Source organism: Jaculus jaculus, chromosome 7 (assembly GCF_020740685.1).
Source record: "Jaculus jaculus isolate mJacJac1 chromosome 7, mJacJac1.mat.Y.cur, whole genome shotgun sequence".
Lineage (NCBI taxonomy): Eukaryota > Metazoa > Chordata > Mammalia > Rodentia > Dipodidae > Jaculus > Jaculus jaculus.
In genome coordinates, this window is record NC_059108.1 from 19690359 (window position 1) to 19706965 (window position 16607).

At 40.2% G+C, this 16607-nt stretch overlaps 1 protein-coding gene across 3 annotated transcripts in view; it reads right to left on the minus strand.

The window, feature by feature from the left end:
- Trpc4 (transient receptor potential cation channel subfamily C member 4) overlaps positions 1-13088 on the minus strand; it is a 200386-nt gene extending 187298 nt beyond the window's left edge. For 2 of the 3 annotated variants that reach the window (XM_004660026.2, XM_004660024.2), the window contains exon 1: positions 11172-11369. The gene's annotated coding sequence lies outside the window, so the exon portion shown is untranslated. Of the gene's footprint in view, positions 1-11171; positions 11370-12705 lie in introns of those variants that run through there. The other variant, XM_045155285.1, reaches the window with a different exon arrangement.
- Between the last annotated feature and the right edge of the window lie 3519 nt (positions 13089-16607).

Consider the following 16607-nt stretch of genomic DNA (forward strand, 5'->3'; position numbering starts at 1 on the left):
CACAGCATACAGAGACAATCCCATCAGAATTACATCAGATTATTTGATGGAAAACCTGAAAGCCAGAAGAGCCTGGAATGGAACACTTCAAAGTCTAAAAGGCTATGGCTTCCAATGCAAGCTATTCTACCCAGCAAAATATTGCCTCATTATAGGTGGTGAAAGGAAAATTTTCCATAAAGAAGTCAACTCTATGATTATATGAACACTGAGCCAAACCTACAGAGAATAGTTGAGGGAATACTCCACACAGAAGGGTTAGACAACCAATCTCAAGAGCCAACAAGAACACATAACCAAAACTAGACCACGCTCAAAAAAATACAAAACACAAGAAAGCACCAAACCCCGTAAGACACTTCATCATGGCAGGGATTAATTCAAACCTCACAATAATAACCTTAAATATCATTGGTCTTAACTTACCCAACAAAAGACACAAGTTATCAGGGAGGCTTAAAAAATGCACCCTTCTATCTGCTATCTTCAATAAACCCATTTCACCACTAAAGACAGACACTTCCTCAGGGTGAAAGGTTGGAAAATGTTATCCCGAGCAAATGGAAATAAAAAACCAAGCATGTATTGCTACATTAATATCTGGTAAAATAGACTTCAAAGCAAAAGTAACCAAAAAGACCAAAGAAGGCCACTTCTTACTCATCAAGGGAATGATCCAACATGAGAACATCACAATCATAAATCTATATGTGCCAAACACAGGTGCACCACAGTTTATAAATAAAATCTACTTGACAACAAAACAAAAATAAACAGCAATACTGTCATAGTCAGAAACTTCAATACTCCGCTATCATCAATAGACAGACCATCCAAGTAGGGAAACAATGGAGTTCAACAACATAATAGATCAACTAGACCTAACAGACATCTACAGAATTTTCTACCCCAAATCTAAAGAATACACATTCTTCTCAGCAGCCTAAGAAAACTTCTCCAGAATAGAACATATATTAGGCCATAAAGTGTGCCTCCACAAATTCAGGAAAATTGAAGTAAATTCCTGCATCATATCAGGTCACAATACTTTAAAACTAGTAATTAACAAGAAGCGACACATCAAGAACTCCAGCTCCTGGAGACTAAACAACACACTTTTAAACAATGAATGGGTTGTGTAAGAAAGCAAAAAAGAAACTGTAAAGTTCCTGAAACTGAATGATAATGAAAACACAACCTACCAAAACTTATGTGACACAATGAAGGCAGTCCTAAGAGAAAAATTCATAGTGCTAAATGCCTTTATAGCAAAGACAAAGAGATCAAATTAATAACCAACAGTCTACCTAAAGGCACTGGAAAAATGAGAAGAAACCAACCCTAAAATTCCAGACAGAAAGAAATAATCAAGATCAGAGCATAAATTAATGAATTAGAAACTAAGAAAACAATTAGAAAATGGAATAAATGAAGAGCTGGTTCTTTGGAAAAATACACAAGATTAATAAACCCCTGGCTGATTTGATCAAGAAAAAAAAGAAAAGCCTTAAATTAATAAGATCAGAATTGATAAAAGGACATATCATAACAGATATCCATGAAATTGGAAGAATCATCAAGGAAAACTTCCAAAACCTCTACTCTACAAAATTGGATAGTCTGGAAGAAATGGATGAATCCCTAGACACATACCACCTATAAAATCTAAACTCAGAGGAGATTAATCTCCTAAATAAACATATCACATCCATGGAGATCAAAAACATCATCTAAAACCTCCCCCAAAAGAAAAGTCCAGGACTAGATGGCTTCTCAGCCGAAGTCTATCAGACCTTCATTGAAGAATGGAAACCAGTTTTTCTCAAACTGTTTTACATAATTGAAACCCAGGGAATCCTCCCCAACTCCTTTTATGAAACTAGCATCACCCTAATACCAAAACCAGACAGAGATGCAGCAAGAAAAGAAAACTTAGGCCTGTATCCCTGATGAACAAAGATGCAAAAATCCTTGCAAACCAAATTCAATAATATATCAAAAGCATTATCCAACTTGATCAAGCAGGCTTCATCCCAGGGATGCAGGGATGGCTCAACATATGGAAACTGATCAAAGTAATATACCACATAAATGAATTTAACCATAAGAACCACCTGATCATCTCAATTGATGCAGGGAAGACTTTTAACAGAATACACCACCACTTCAGGATCAAAACACTGGAAAGAATAAGCATGGTGGGTTTATATCTCAACACAATAAAGACTATATATAAAGCACCCACAGCCCAAATAAGACTTAATGGGGAAAGACTCAAGGAGTTCCCATTGAGATTGGGAACAAGACAGGGGTGCCCACTCTCACCACAGCTCCTCAACACAGTACTAGCTCAATTACGAAGATAGGAGAAAGAAATAAAAGGGATTCAAATTGGAAAGGAAGAAGTCAAGCTAGCCCTGTTTGCAGATGACATGATCCTCTACATAAATGACCTGAAAGTCTCAATCTCAAAATTTCTGAAGGTTAAAAATTTCTTCAACAAAGTGGCAGGATACAAAATCATTGCCCAAAAATCAGTAGCCTTTATATATGCAAAGGACAAATATACAGAGAAAGAAATCAGTGAGCTGTCCCATTTTCAACAACAACAATGAAAAAATTAAATACCTTGGAATAACACTAACCAAGGGTTTGAAAGACATATATAATAAAAACATTAAAAAAAGAACTCAAGGAAGAAATTGAGGAGGGCTTGAAAAGTTGGAAAGACTTCCCATGCTCCTGGATAGGTAGAATTAATATTGTGAACATGACAATGCTAACAAAAGCAATATGCACGTTTAATGTAATTCCAGTAAAAATACCAGCATCTTTCTTAATGGAGATTTAAAAATGTTCTGAATATTCATATAGAATGGCAGTAAGCCTTGGATATCTAAACATATCCTCAGGGATGGGGGGAAAACAAACCTCTGGAGGTATCACCATATCTGACCTAAAGCTATATTACAAAGCCATAGTAACAAAAACAGCCTGGTACTGGCACTAAGAACAGAAACATAGACCATTGGAACAGAATTAAAGACCCAGACCTTAGGTCAAGTAACTAATTACAGCTACTTGACCTTTGACAAAGGTGCCAATAGTGTAGAATGGGGAAAATACAGCATCTTCAACAAATGGTGTTGGACAAATTGGATGACCATTTGTAGAAAAATGAAACTAGATCCACTCATCTCTCTATACATAAAATTCAAGTCCAAATGGGCTAAAGACCTCAATATAAGACCTAAAACTCTATTCCTACTGGAAGGAAAAGTAGGAGGCCCTCTCCATGATATAGGAGTGAGAAAAGACTTCCTGAACAAAACTCCAGTAGGTCAGGAAATTTAAAAAAAAAATATTCAACCAATGGGATCTCATGAAGCTAAAAAGCTTTTGCATAAACACATCATAAGCAGAGCCAATAGATTACCCACAGAATGGGAGAAAATCTTTGCCAGCTGTAGCACTGATAGGAGCCTAATACCTAGAATCTACAAAGAACTCAAAAATGAAATAATAATAATAAAAAAATCAAACAACCCATTCCAAAAGTGGGGCAGAGGACTCAGAGTTCTCAGAGGAAGAATTGCAAATGGCTAACACACACTGAAGAAAATGTTCAACATCCATAACCATTACGGGAATACAAATTAAAACAACTGTGAGATTCCACCTTACCCCAGTCAGGATAGCAAACATTAAAAAATCAAATGAAAACAAATGTTGGCCAGGATGTGGAGAAATAGGAACCCCTCATTCATTGTTGGTGGGAGTATAGGGTGATACAATCACTATGGAAAGCAATGTAGAGACTCCTGAAAAGGATGAATCTAGAGTTACCAACAGACCCTGTTATTCCCTTACTGGGCATTTACCCTAAAAGGCTATGCCTCAGTTCAGAATCATTTACTCAACCATGTTTATAGCTGTTCAATTAATAATAGAAAAGACCTGGAATTAACCCAGGTGCCTATTATTGGTCATGTGGATAACCAAGATTTTGTATATCTACACAATGGAATTCTACTCAGCAGCAAGAAAAAAATGACACATTGAAACTTGTAGAAAAGTGGTCTAATGTGGAACAGATCACACTCAGTGAACTCACACAATCACATGGCCTCACTCATCTGCGGCTCCTAACCTGGAACAGCTTGAGTTGCTGCCATATGTGATAGGCATGTCAGGGCCTGGACAATAAGAAGGGAAGGGCTTGGGGGGAGGAGAGTGATGGGGTGACAGAAAACTGAGCCCAAGCCAGGTGTGGTGGTGCACGCCTCTAATCCTAGCACTTGGAAGGCAGAGGTAGGTGGATCATTGTGAGTGAGAAGCCACCCTGAGACTACATAGTGTATTTCAAGCCAGTCTGGACTATAGCAAGACCCTACCTCAAAAACAAAAAAGTAAACAAATAAAAATTAAAACTGAACCCAAATTTCACTGGTACCAAAGAAGCCTATATCCTGGAAGATAGACTAAAAGGTTGAACCCTCAACACGACCTTAGGGGGAGCACCTGAATCAAAGGACCCCTGGAGGGGGTCAATGTCTTTCTGTCATTCAGTACACATTCCTGAGAAGTAATCTGTCCATTTTCTTGTCATTTCTAGCCTCTCCCCTAGAAGAGTTGAACAAAACCCTTTAAGTGTTCCGACACAGCTGCATTTAAATGAAAGCGCATCACTAGTCAGGTTTTTTTTTTTTTTCCAATTCTCTGACAGATATGAAGAATACCTGGCTGGCTTGACGTTATATCAAGTAGCCATGGGTAAATCATTTATGTATTGTAAGAAGTAGTATGGTACTTATTGCACCATTCATGTAAATGCAACACTATTTAGTATAACTTGGCTTCATTGTATACATAAACCTGCTAAAGGTCAGCCTTGAGAAGCATGGCTTGGCTCTATAAGTGCATGACATAAGGAGTTATGCTCAATCACCAAACAGCACTCATGCCACTCTAACCCAGTGACAAAGTCATACAGTTTTGAGCATTCTCTTGATTTTTTTTTTTTTTAAGGCAGTGTAGTGCTGAGGACAGACTTTACTCATTCTACCAGACTGTATAACAAGGGCTCTGTCTGTAATTTTACTTCCAACACCTGGGAAAAACTTTCAGGGTCAGTAATCTTGGTTTTGGACACTTACGAGGCTTCAGTGATTAGAGAAGATTTAGACCATAAACACATAGGACAAAGTGATTCTTTGTGGATAGAGGCCTGCCTGAATGTTCCAGGTTGCTCAACTGGTTCCTTAGGGTTTTTTTGTTTGTTTGTTTGTTTGTTTTTTACTACTATGTGGTCAATATATACTTGAATGGATAGATGTCACACACACACACACACATATTCATTAGATTTGTACATAATCGCATCAGTTTCAAATGTATGTAATATGTTTAGAAAATCTGAACAAATATTAAAATATATTATTAAATGAAAGCTATCATACGGGTTATTGAATACCAAGGGTCATTAAAATAATTAAAAATTCAGCAGAAGGAAATAAAAGCACTCTTCATAGTTTAACATTTTTTCTATTTTTGCTATTTATTTGTGTGCATGTATGTGTATGTGTGTGTGTATGTATGTGTGCATGTGTATGATGCGTCGTGTGCCATAGCACATATATGGAGGTCAAGGACAACCTCGGGGTGTTTCTCTCATTCCACAGTCTTTTGAGACAGGCTGTCTTCCCACTGCTGCTTGCTAGCTTCCTAATTCTCCTGGTTACACTTCCCATTGCCATAGACTCTTTGGGATAAAAGATGCATGTGCCACTTTGGGTCCAGCTTTACGTGAGCACTGAAGAGAATCAAACCCAAGTCAGGAAAAAAAAAAAAAAAAAGGTCAGAAGACTTGCACACAACCACCTTTAACCACAGAGTCACCTCCCCAGAATGCTCCCGTTACCACACTACATAACTGATCGCAAGCAATATAAACCTCACATGATTTTTTAATAAACAAAGACATGTTATTAGTCACTAAAGGTATAAATTTTGAATGAAAACTTTTGTTTAACAAATGGTACTCTTCTAACTAATGGAAAAATATCATCTTTGAATTTTATTCATAAAAATAAACGTGATTTTTGCTGGGCGTGGTGGCACATACCTTTAATCCCAGCACTCAGGAAGTAGAGAGGTAAGAGGATCCCTGATACTACATAGTGAATTCCAGATTCACCTGATCTATAGTGAGACCTTACCTAGGGGGGAAAAAAAAAACAAACACCAAAACATGATGTTCCATTCCATAAGTACTGCATGCATGTTTAGGAATAAGAAGGAAACAAAGGGCTTAGAGTGTATCCCAAGGTTGTTGGGGGAGTATGTTTAGCATGAGCAAAACCCTGGATTCAATCCTCAGTCATCAGTATGAAAAGAACAAGGAAGCAGCCCGAGCAGTTCACCCATCTCTACTCAGCCTCAGGGCTGAAGGAGCTTTACTTAATAGGATGTTGTTTCAAATTCTTTCCTCATGAAGGGAACAGTTATTTATGCCCTAATGTTATAGTATTTGAAAAATTAAAGAAATGAAGAGTTGGAAGAATATAACCAAGATATGAATCATGCTAAAAGATTACTAATCTTATTTTAGAAGCCACAAGAATGAAATAAAGCTGATCTTTAGAGTTCAAGTTTGTTTCATTTTCTTTGGGTCTTCTGAGACAATCTCTTTCTCTGTAGCTCAGGCTACTCTTGAGATCATGATCCTTCTGCCTCAGACACCAAATGCTTATGTTGTAGGTGTGCACCACATGCCAAATACAAAATGTGGGTTTTGGAATCAAGGCGACATAGAGTCAAATAATTGATTCACCTTAAAGTAGAACTGTGATGTTTGAAAGTTAATTATTGCTTAGATTTTTGGCTAAAAGTAATAATACTTCAGATGCAAAGTAGATATTCAGATAAAAAGTATCCGGCACAATGGCTAATAATCATTTGTATCTATAAATATTGCCCCCTTCCTTCTTTCATCTTCCTTTGCTCTACCTTAATTAAACATCAGCATTTGGTGTTAGAAGTCACTCAGGATAACTTTTCCAACATCTCTCAAATATATAATAGCAAATTACAGGAAGAATTTAATGAATGCATATCATTCATTTCATTGCACTAACCATTTCTCAGAAAGATTGCATTGTGCTAGATAAAGCTGTTCACAGCATATTTTAAAGTTAATGTTAGAATTAGCATTAAAGTTATTCTAATTTTATGTGTAAAACTGTGCCTATGTATATATTTTGTTGTCTCCAAAGAAGCACTTTGGGCTGGAGAGATGGCTTAGCTGTTAAGATGCTTGCATGCCAAGCCTATGGACTCAGGTTAGATTCCCCAGTACCCATGTAAGACAGATGCACAAGGTGATGTTTGCCTCTGGAGTTCGCAGTGGCTAGAGGCGCAGGCACACCCATTCTCGTCCTCCCCCACTCTCTCTCTTTCTGGGTACCTCTTTCTTTCTCTCAAATAAGTAAGTAAATAAATAAATACATTTTTTTTTAAAAAGACACACTTACCTTATGGCATTTATGACTTTCAAAAAAGAAAAGAAAAAGACATGGACTATTATTAAAGGGCATCATGGAGAGTTTAGTTATTACAGTACAGCAAATACTATATTATGTTTTTTGTGTTACTTAAATTAAGCTAAACTTTTAGAAGCATCTCAGGTAGTTCAAAAACTTTAAAACACCTCTGTGTTTGTCAAATAATTCATGGAAAAGGGTAATTTTAAACTAGTATATTTTCAGTAGAAGGATCTCTAAACATTTAGCATTTTTTCTAATGAGTATCTTTTTTCCCTAAATGCATGTTTCTATAATGACTTTTTTTGTTGCTATTGTACTGATGTTCACAGCGATCGAGTCTACATGTGTGTTCATTTATAAGACAACCATGATATGTCTATCACTGATGAAAATATTCTCATCATTCTTAAAATATGAATTCTTGGTGCATCTGGAAGTGTCAGAAATAGAAAACACAGGGAGAAGAAAGTTAATTTTAAGTAATTCCTCATAACAAGATGGAAAGAAGTGCCCGAATACAGTTGAGTTAAACTGAGCCAGGGTCTTAATATCTATTGGGAGGGAAGAAAAGTAGGAGATGGAGAATAAGTTAGGTGGTAAGACCAGATGCTTATTTTAGGTTGTCTCCTCAATTTCATTTAAATAGCAAACATTTCAGTAAATGGTCATGTTGAGATTTCATGAGTATTAGATGAGTCAATAGCTCTGGCAACACAATTGAGGAAGTCACAGTGTCATCAGAATCTGAGCACACAAACAGTTGGCATTCGTGATTTCAGAAAAAAGGAAATGTAATGACTAAATTTTCATCCTTCAGCCAAACAATGATATATTCATGAGAAAACATTCAGCCTCACTGTATGGTCCTATCTACTGCCTCCCAGTCTCATTCACAGACCCGTCTTCATTTACAAAATCTCTTATTAATAAATTTACTATTGAACAAATATGTGCATATCTTTATTTTTGAACTAACACCTACATTAATTAGGGAAAAGATTATTTGAATCTTCAGTTGCTAATTATAATGTTGCCTTAATGAATAAGCATAAATTATCTTAGCAATTAAACATGTAAGAGTAACGACAGAATACTACCGAAGTATATTTTGAAAGCTTTGTTTTTCAATTTAGTGGAGATAAAAAGATCGTGTTTTAAAGTGAATAGTTGCTTTTCATTAGAAATTGAATCATGATAAAAATATGGTAATTTGATAGCAATTGGCCATACGATCAGATGATTTTATTGTTTGGTATCAGAAAAGAAAAACAATGATTCTGTTGTTCCTGTTTTCAACTTAGAGTTCAGGAACAGATATTTTTAAAGCTAATTATTCCAAGTAAAAATCTTAATATCATCCAGTTCGTGCCAATGTTGACACAATTATCCTAGCACTTCAAATTAGCCCATCTAATTTATATCCATATGTCCTCAAATGATATAACAAGTTATTTAGCATAAGATGTTGTGACAATTTTACTCAACTTCAATTTCCTGGATGAGAATGTTGGTTCTAATTATCCACTTTCAAAGTTTGAAATGCATATACAGTACAAGAAAAGCCTACATTTTTCTCTCATCAGAGAAAATAAAAAGCATGTTTCTATTTCATATTTATAGCAAGTGTGAATTGATTAGGTTATGTTCTATGAGAAGTTGTTTGGTCTCTGGCTGTTTTAATAAATCGAATGGTTGTAAAATTCACTCAGAAGCCAAACTTTTTAATAGTCTGCTTTACACATTTTGATCTTGATCTCCTAAAAATAAATACAATAGAAAAATACCTCATATAAAATTAGAAAAAAAATGTGAAGCTTATTAATATTGGTAACCTAGCTCAGCAAGAATTACTATACACAACTCATTGGAAAACCATCTCAATGAATATTAGGAACACTGCCAATGTCTGACAGGTTTTCTTAAAGAGATACTTCTCCTTTGTCTAGCTTAGGTACTTTATGACTTGATGAATGCTCCTATCTCTTTAAAATCCCGCTGAAGAACTTTTCTAATTTTGGAATTGGAAATCTTTTCATCAAATTTACCCAACTGTGTATTTATTTACGCACTCAATGAGTATTAGGACACTTTAATGCATCAGTCTCACCTGCCTGTTACAATTCTTTTGTTGTTGAATTCCGTTCTTGTTCGTGGGACCACAATGAAGGGGTTTGTGGGATGTCTGAGTTCTGAGCTGAGCTCTACCACAGGCAGGGCTCCTGTTGGGAAACAATGAGGATGCTTTCTCTTTCCACCCGCATCAACACACTCACACACACTTTCATAAAAACCATTTGCCCTTGCTCGGCATCCACTCAGAGTCGTTCAAACGCTTCCTTAACAACGTCATGCTGAATTTTGATACAAATTTTGAATTTCTGATAGCTACCCCAATAGCTAAACTTTTTTTTCTCTTAACTACACCAGATGGGGTGCCTCCTCATCTACTGTGCTGAATAAAAGGGAGCAAGCATTACAGATACAATGTTAAGTACAGAGGATGTTTCAGTGACTTAACATAATCCACCAACTTCTACTCTCACGGTCTTAAGAATTTTACTTAAAAAATAAAAGACTCCAATAAGCCTCGTTTTCCCTTAAAGAATTTGTAAAATGTGTGCGTTGCTATTACTGTGACAGACAAGCCAGAAAAGCTATGAGCCCTGGAGGTTTCTGTTGTGTTAGTTTTACAAGTCTGTTCTAGGTTCCGTTTTAATGGCACAACTCAGGCTTGCTCCTCTCTCTTCCGTCTCCTTTGGCCTGGTTGCTTACTCCTGGAGTAATTTGCAGCGTTCTATAGCAAAGGAATTTCACTGAGAAGGGCCTCCCTCCCTCCGAAGCCCTGCGACGGGAATACCCCACGGTGGGGACCGAACTCAGGACCGGGCCCCGATCAAAAGTCCCAGTGCCCAGCACTCCAGCCTCTTCTCTTCTCCCTGGCCACCGAGCTGTGACAAGTCGAGCCACGAATCGCAGCAGGTTTTCTCCAGCAAGCCACAGGATCTCTTGGCTTGAGGAGAATCTCGTTGGCCAGTGGAGCTAGGAGCGCAGCAGCCTGGGTGCAAGTGTGTCTTGACAGAGGCTGAACGTGACGCAGAGGGGAATCGACTCACGGGACACCGCTCACTTTCCTCCCTCCACGGCCCCAGCCTGGGCGACCAGAGAGCCACAGGGGCTCGCTGGCTCTGTGCCCCGGGACACCACGAGATTCCCATCTTCCCCGAGGCACGGGAGGCTGAGAACAACCGCGCTCTCAGCACCGTGGCTGGAGGCTGCGCCTTTGTTTACCATATAAGTCACAGCAGGGGTTCGCTCCTCGCCGGGTCCTCCGCTAGGAAGCCGGACGCAGGGGGAAGCTCAACAGGACCCCTAAGTCCCCTTTGGCATGGGTCAGCCCCAGAAAGCCTCGCAAATCTATTTTCTGTTCCCCTCAACCCAGTTTTGTAAAAAAAAAAAAAAAAAAAAAAAAAAAGCCCAGGCGCAGGACCCTTCGGATCTAGCCACCCCCCACCCCCCGAGACACCCTCCTCCCAGGAAGGGGCTGGCTTGCCCGTGGCTCGGGGAAACTTAGGGAACAGGCCAGCAGGGGAGGTGAGGCGCTGGACCTCCTCCCGCTACATTCCGTACCTGCAAAGTTGCAATCGGGTTGGTGGGATCCCACCGGCCGGGGAAGGCGAGGCGAGGCGCGGGCGCAGTACCCCGGGTCAAACACAGCCTGTAGATTCCCGACGGGATTTCCGTAGTCGCCGGCGACTTTTGGAGCATTCCAAGGAAAACGCACGAAGCCGGAGCCCACGCAGCTGGCACGGAACTGGGCGGAGTGAGGATGCTCGCGAGCGGAGGCAGGGGAGGCGGGGGAGGGCCGGGCCTGTGGCGGCGGGGGGGGGGTAGGCTGGGGGGGGGTGGAGGAGGTGAGCTCCCGCCCCGGGAGGACCGCCTCGCCCACCCCGCCCCGACAAGCCGGGCAGCCCGCAGGGTGAAGTCGGCGTGCCCACGGCGAGGCGCCCCGAGGAGGAAGGCACCCGCCTTCCCACCCGCAGCCGAGCGGCTCCAGCCCAGGAAGATGCGCGTCGTCCCACGCGGCGCTCCGGGGAGGCAGCGGAGGGGGACCTGATGCTCGGTCTCCACCGCGCGCGGCGGCGGGAGAGCGGCCGCCACCTCTCCGCCCAGGACAGCCAGTGGGCAGAGGAGGTCACCACCCTCCCATTGCCACCCTGCCAAGTCGAGGATGATGAAGATGACCAAGCCCGCGCCGGACACACCTCCAAAACTGGCTCAGGCAGGGATGTGGGACTGGGGTTGGATTTTGTGCCAGCACCCAGCACTGAAAAGCCTTGCTCCCACCCTAGTAAACAAACACCCATGCACCCAGGAGGCCAAGGGAAGGGGGGCCAGTTAGGGATGGCAGGGAATTCACTCCCACCTCCAGCAACTCTCAGGGCTGTGCCCTCCCTCCCTCGTGGCCCTCCGGGGCTCCTGGCATCCCCTCTCGCGTCCGCAAGGTGTCAGACTTCCCTTGCAAGTGCTTGGATGCGGCTCGCCACGGCGACTGTCCACAATCCAGACAGTGGCGATGAATAAATGATGAGGCGCAGCGCTCCACCCGCCCTCACTCAGCTCAGGCTTTCCAAGTGGCATAGGAAAATCAGCAAGTTTCCAAAGCTTAAGAGCCGAGTCGCCGGCCAGCCTGGGAGAGCCAGGTTCGGTGGCCGCAGGTGCGTGCGTGAATTTCAGTGTGCCGCTCGAATTGGCGAGTGCGCGCTTACGCCGGGGATTCGGTGTATGAGGTTATCCGTGGGTCAGTGGCTGCGGGGTTCATACACGAACATTACAGGGAAGAAGTGCATAGGGAAAGTTTGCAATAACTTCCTTGTAACCACCACGCGGGAATCCCCAGCTTGTCACGCACACTCAGGGGCGGCTTGATCGGTTCCCCCGGAGGAAACGCTTACAAGGCAATTTGAAAAATAGAGGCATCCAGGCGGAATCTTAGGGACCGAGCGATTGTAACACCCCCCACCACCACCACCACGCCGCCCGCGACTCTGCCTTTTCTAATGGATTTCGTTTCAAGATCCGAGCGCCCTGGAGTGAGCTGCACGCCCCTCGCCCCAGTTCCAACCCCTCGCGTGCCAAATGGAGCCTCCTCGCTTTGACGCACCAGCAACAGATAGCGGCCAAGGTCTCCCGGGCAGGCTGCTTGGTGGTACAGCTGCTGGGAAGCGGTGTTGTGCCAATCATAAGGACCAGTTCCACTCGGTGGAATATTCTGCGGAGAATATGAACCAGCCAGCCAGCATCGACACGCAGACTCCTGAGTGCAAAAACCAAAGAATTCCCCTTCTTGTTTTATTCCCGGCCTCAGGGTCCAGAAATTCAGATGAGATGAGGGTGTTGCTGTTTGGTCCTGGCAGTGGTGGCTGCTGTCAGAGGGACACGTCGTTCTCACCCACTTGAGGGACAGGCACAATGTGTTTTTCCTTTTAAATCACTGTTACTCCTCAGATCCTCTTTCTCCCTAGTCAAGGCTCCGCTGCTCGAAATGTGCAGGAGCCTGACTTCCTGGACATCCCTCCAACACACTGAGATCTGGATTACCTAAGCAAACCTGTTTGAGGCCTATGGGACTCTCATAAAACAATTTTTCTTTACTTCTCTGAATCTCTTTTCACTTTTTGTCACCTACGTTAACAAACATCTTTAAGCATTCTTTACTGTTCTTAGTATTAAACTATGGACTTTATAAAATATCCTGACACAGCATATCTATCTGTAGACATGGTAATAAACTTTAAATAAATCTAAGCTCGTTTACTACCTGAGATGAGAATATATGTGAGAATGTGTTTATGTGATATATGAACTGAAGTACTTTAATTTATTTTTTCGTAAAATAATCTGTTTTCTCAATGAGCAATCAATGTCTAAGAAACACGTGGAGCAACCATTAATTGATGGGATATTTTATCTGCAAAACTATACATATTATGTTTGAGTGTGCATTTTTAAGAATTAAACATTCGTAGATAGGATTCCCTATGCTGTGATGACTGGAGCCCCTCCTCATGCATTAAGATGTGAAAGAAAGGAGATTATTGACAACACACCACTCAGAGAGGATGAACTTGACTTTGCAGATTAAGTGTCCCTTCTGCCTCTTATAGGACCTTTATAGTAAATGCCCTTTCAATAACAATATCAGTGGTAGATGGTTTATTAATTTTGCCTATTTTTTCGCTAAGGAAGGACTATGAATCAATTTTTAAAAAGCATAAGAATAGCAGAGCATGCATCAGCTGTATTTCCATGGACATAAGAGTTTTCTGGTGATCCCAAAGCCTCCTTTGTAATGGTTTCATGTGATTACTGATTGTTGATTCATGTTATGCATAAAATGATCAGCAATTACAAAAAATTGAAATGTATTTAAGCAGTCCAGTGAAGTGCATAACATTAGCAGTGAGAGAAAACTGTTTTAACAATTTAAAAGTAGAGTTACATCATTTCACAAACCTGCATTCCATTTAAAACACAATTCATTGAAGTCAAAGAAATTTACAATCAAATATTATTTGCTCATTAAGGATCTAGTTAGAGTAGCTGATTCAAGAAAACAAAGGAGTACTCTTGTTTTGAAATTAGCAACAAACAACTAACCCTAAAACAACAACAAAAAAAAATTGATGGCACTAAGACAATTATCTGTAATGCTTGTTTATACACAAAACATATCCTGAGACTGGGAAAATAATTGTCTTAAGAAATCAATTTCAAGTTTCTTTTGCAATTATCATTCATTGAAGAGCTGGAATGTAGCATGTGTAAAGTGTGTGAAGCACATTCTGCCAGAAACTAGAAGAGGCAAAGTCTCTCTCTCTCTCTCTCTCTCGTTCACACACACACACACACACACACACACACACACACACTCCATTTTGTAAATTCATGCCTACACAACACCACTGCTATAATATTTTCTGATAGGTAAATGTTTGTGTATGGTGATATGATCATATATACAACAATGGTCTTTTGGAAAAATAGGGGAAAATGAGCACGTCTTTGCAGCGTTTGTGCCACATTTCAACTCTCTGAGTGGGGCCCTCACTCACTCTGGGCAAGGGCTTACTGGAGGCCTCTCATAATGGACTTCAGGCTCCGTGTGCAATTTTTACAGTGATTACCAACTTAAGATAGTTTTAAAATCCAAGTCTTACCTGAGATTTAAGATTGTCTCTTAGTTGTGAATCTTGTAAAATCAAAACAAGTTATGTACATTTAACATATAAAGGCACAAGGCAAACATTTTTAACTGTTATTAGGCATAGCAAGGAGAAACTGGAAAATGTAAATTTAATAACAATCAAGCGAACATTAAACACCTGTAATTTAAGTTAGCTATAACCAGTGACTGAGAGTCTTTGTACTTTTTGATTTTGCCCCTTCAGTTTAGGCTGATTAGCCAGAGAAAATGTTTATTTCTAGTCAATAGCCTCCATGGTAGCCCTTAGAGAGTCCTGGTATATCTAAACGTCTTTGGGTCTCTACTGCAAACCACAGTCCATCACCATGACCTGTCTAAACCCATACCCAGAAAGAACTCAGGCACTTTTAATGGCTTTAAACTAAAATTCCAAATCTATCACCACACCTTAGGGCTAGAACGTAAGATTTGCCCAGTGACACCTCCTCCAGCCAGGTGGCTGTAGATCTAAATTACAAATTTTAATACAATCTGAAATATATTGGGGGCCATACGTTTAAACTACCATATTGGTACTGGGGAATCAAACCTCTGTCCTTAAGCTTTGCAGGCAAATGTCTTAACAGCTAAGCTATCTCTCCAGCTCAAGATTTTTTTTTTTCAAAAAAAGCTTTGATTCTTACAACTATTATCCAGTCACAGTTCTGATGACTTATTTTAGTGACTTCATGTTCCCACACTGCTTCCTTCACTTGTTTACTTATTTTTGAATGATTTTTGAATGATTTAGTAGCACACGTGGAAATCATTATTTTAAGTGAATGGTTTAGTCATTAATTACATGGCCCTGAAATCATATTGTCTATGTTTGACATTCCAGTCCCAGAATTCACTCAACAAATGTTTATAGCATTCAAAGCAAATCGTTTGAGGCATCTTTTTTTTATACTACTGCATATACATCAGATAGAACATTCTTATAAAACATATACCTTTGAAGAAAACTAAGTCATAATAAATATATTAAATAAATACATAAAATGTTAGTGATTGATTAAAGAAGTTTTGAGTAGATAAACAGTGACAGACGTTGCAATTTTGGCAAGTCTTTAAGGTAGGCTTCATTAACCTTGGAACATCTGAGCAAGCATTTGGAAGTTAGAGAGGTGATTATGTGTTCACATAGGAGAGCAGCCTGTGGGGAAAGAAAGAACCTGAGGGGTAACCATGCTTTTAAGGAATAGTCTAGTTGTCATAATAAGAATAAAGAAAGGACACCAAAGCAGAAGTTAGGAACCCAAGTAGAAAGTTACTGAAGTAAACCAGGAGATACAGTGCTAATGAACTTCCAGGATGCGGGGGTAGACTCAAGATCCATTTGAAAGTTCAAGCCACCAGAATTTCATGTGCAGGAGTTGGTTGAGAAGGGTAAAAGATGACTAGAAGAGTATTTGGCTTCATCAGAAAGATGATTGAAAACATCTTGAAAAATAGAGGAAAATATGGGCAGTCAGGATATATTGAAAATTGAAGATTCATTTATGGGCATATGCAGTCTGAGCTGACAGAACACACCAATCCGTGACCTTGGTTAATGCTTCCAAACTAGTATGAACCATGATCTTCTTCTTTTTTTAAAAAAAATTTTTTAAATTTTATTAACATTTTCCATGATTACAAAAAAAATATCCCATGGTAATTCCCTCCCTCCCCTCTGACACTTTCCCCTTTGCATGATCTTCTTTTAAAACACTGATAAAGTTGTTCATATCTCATGGGCTTCTTATAAGGACAAAAATGTTTTACATTCAAGACACAGTGGTGATCAGCTTTGCTTTAACATTGCTATTACATTTAAC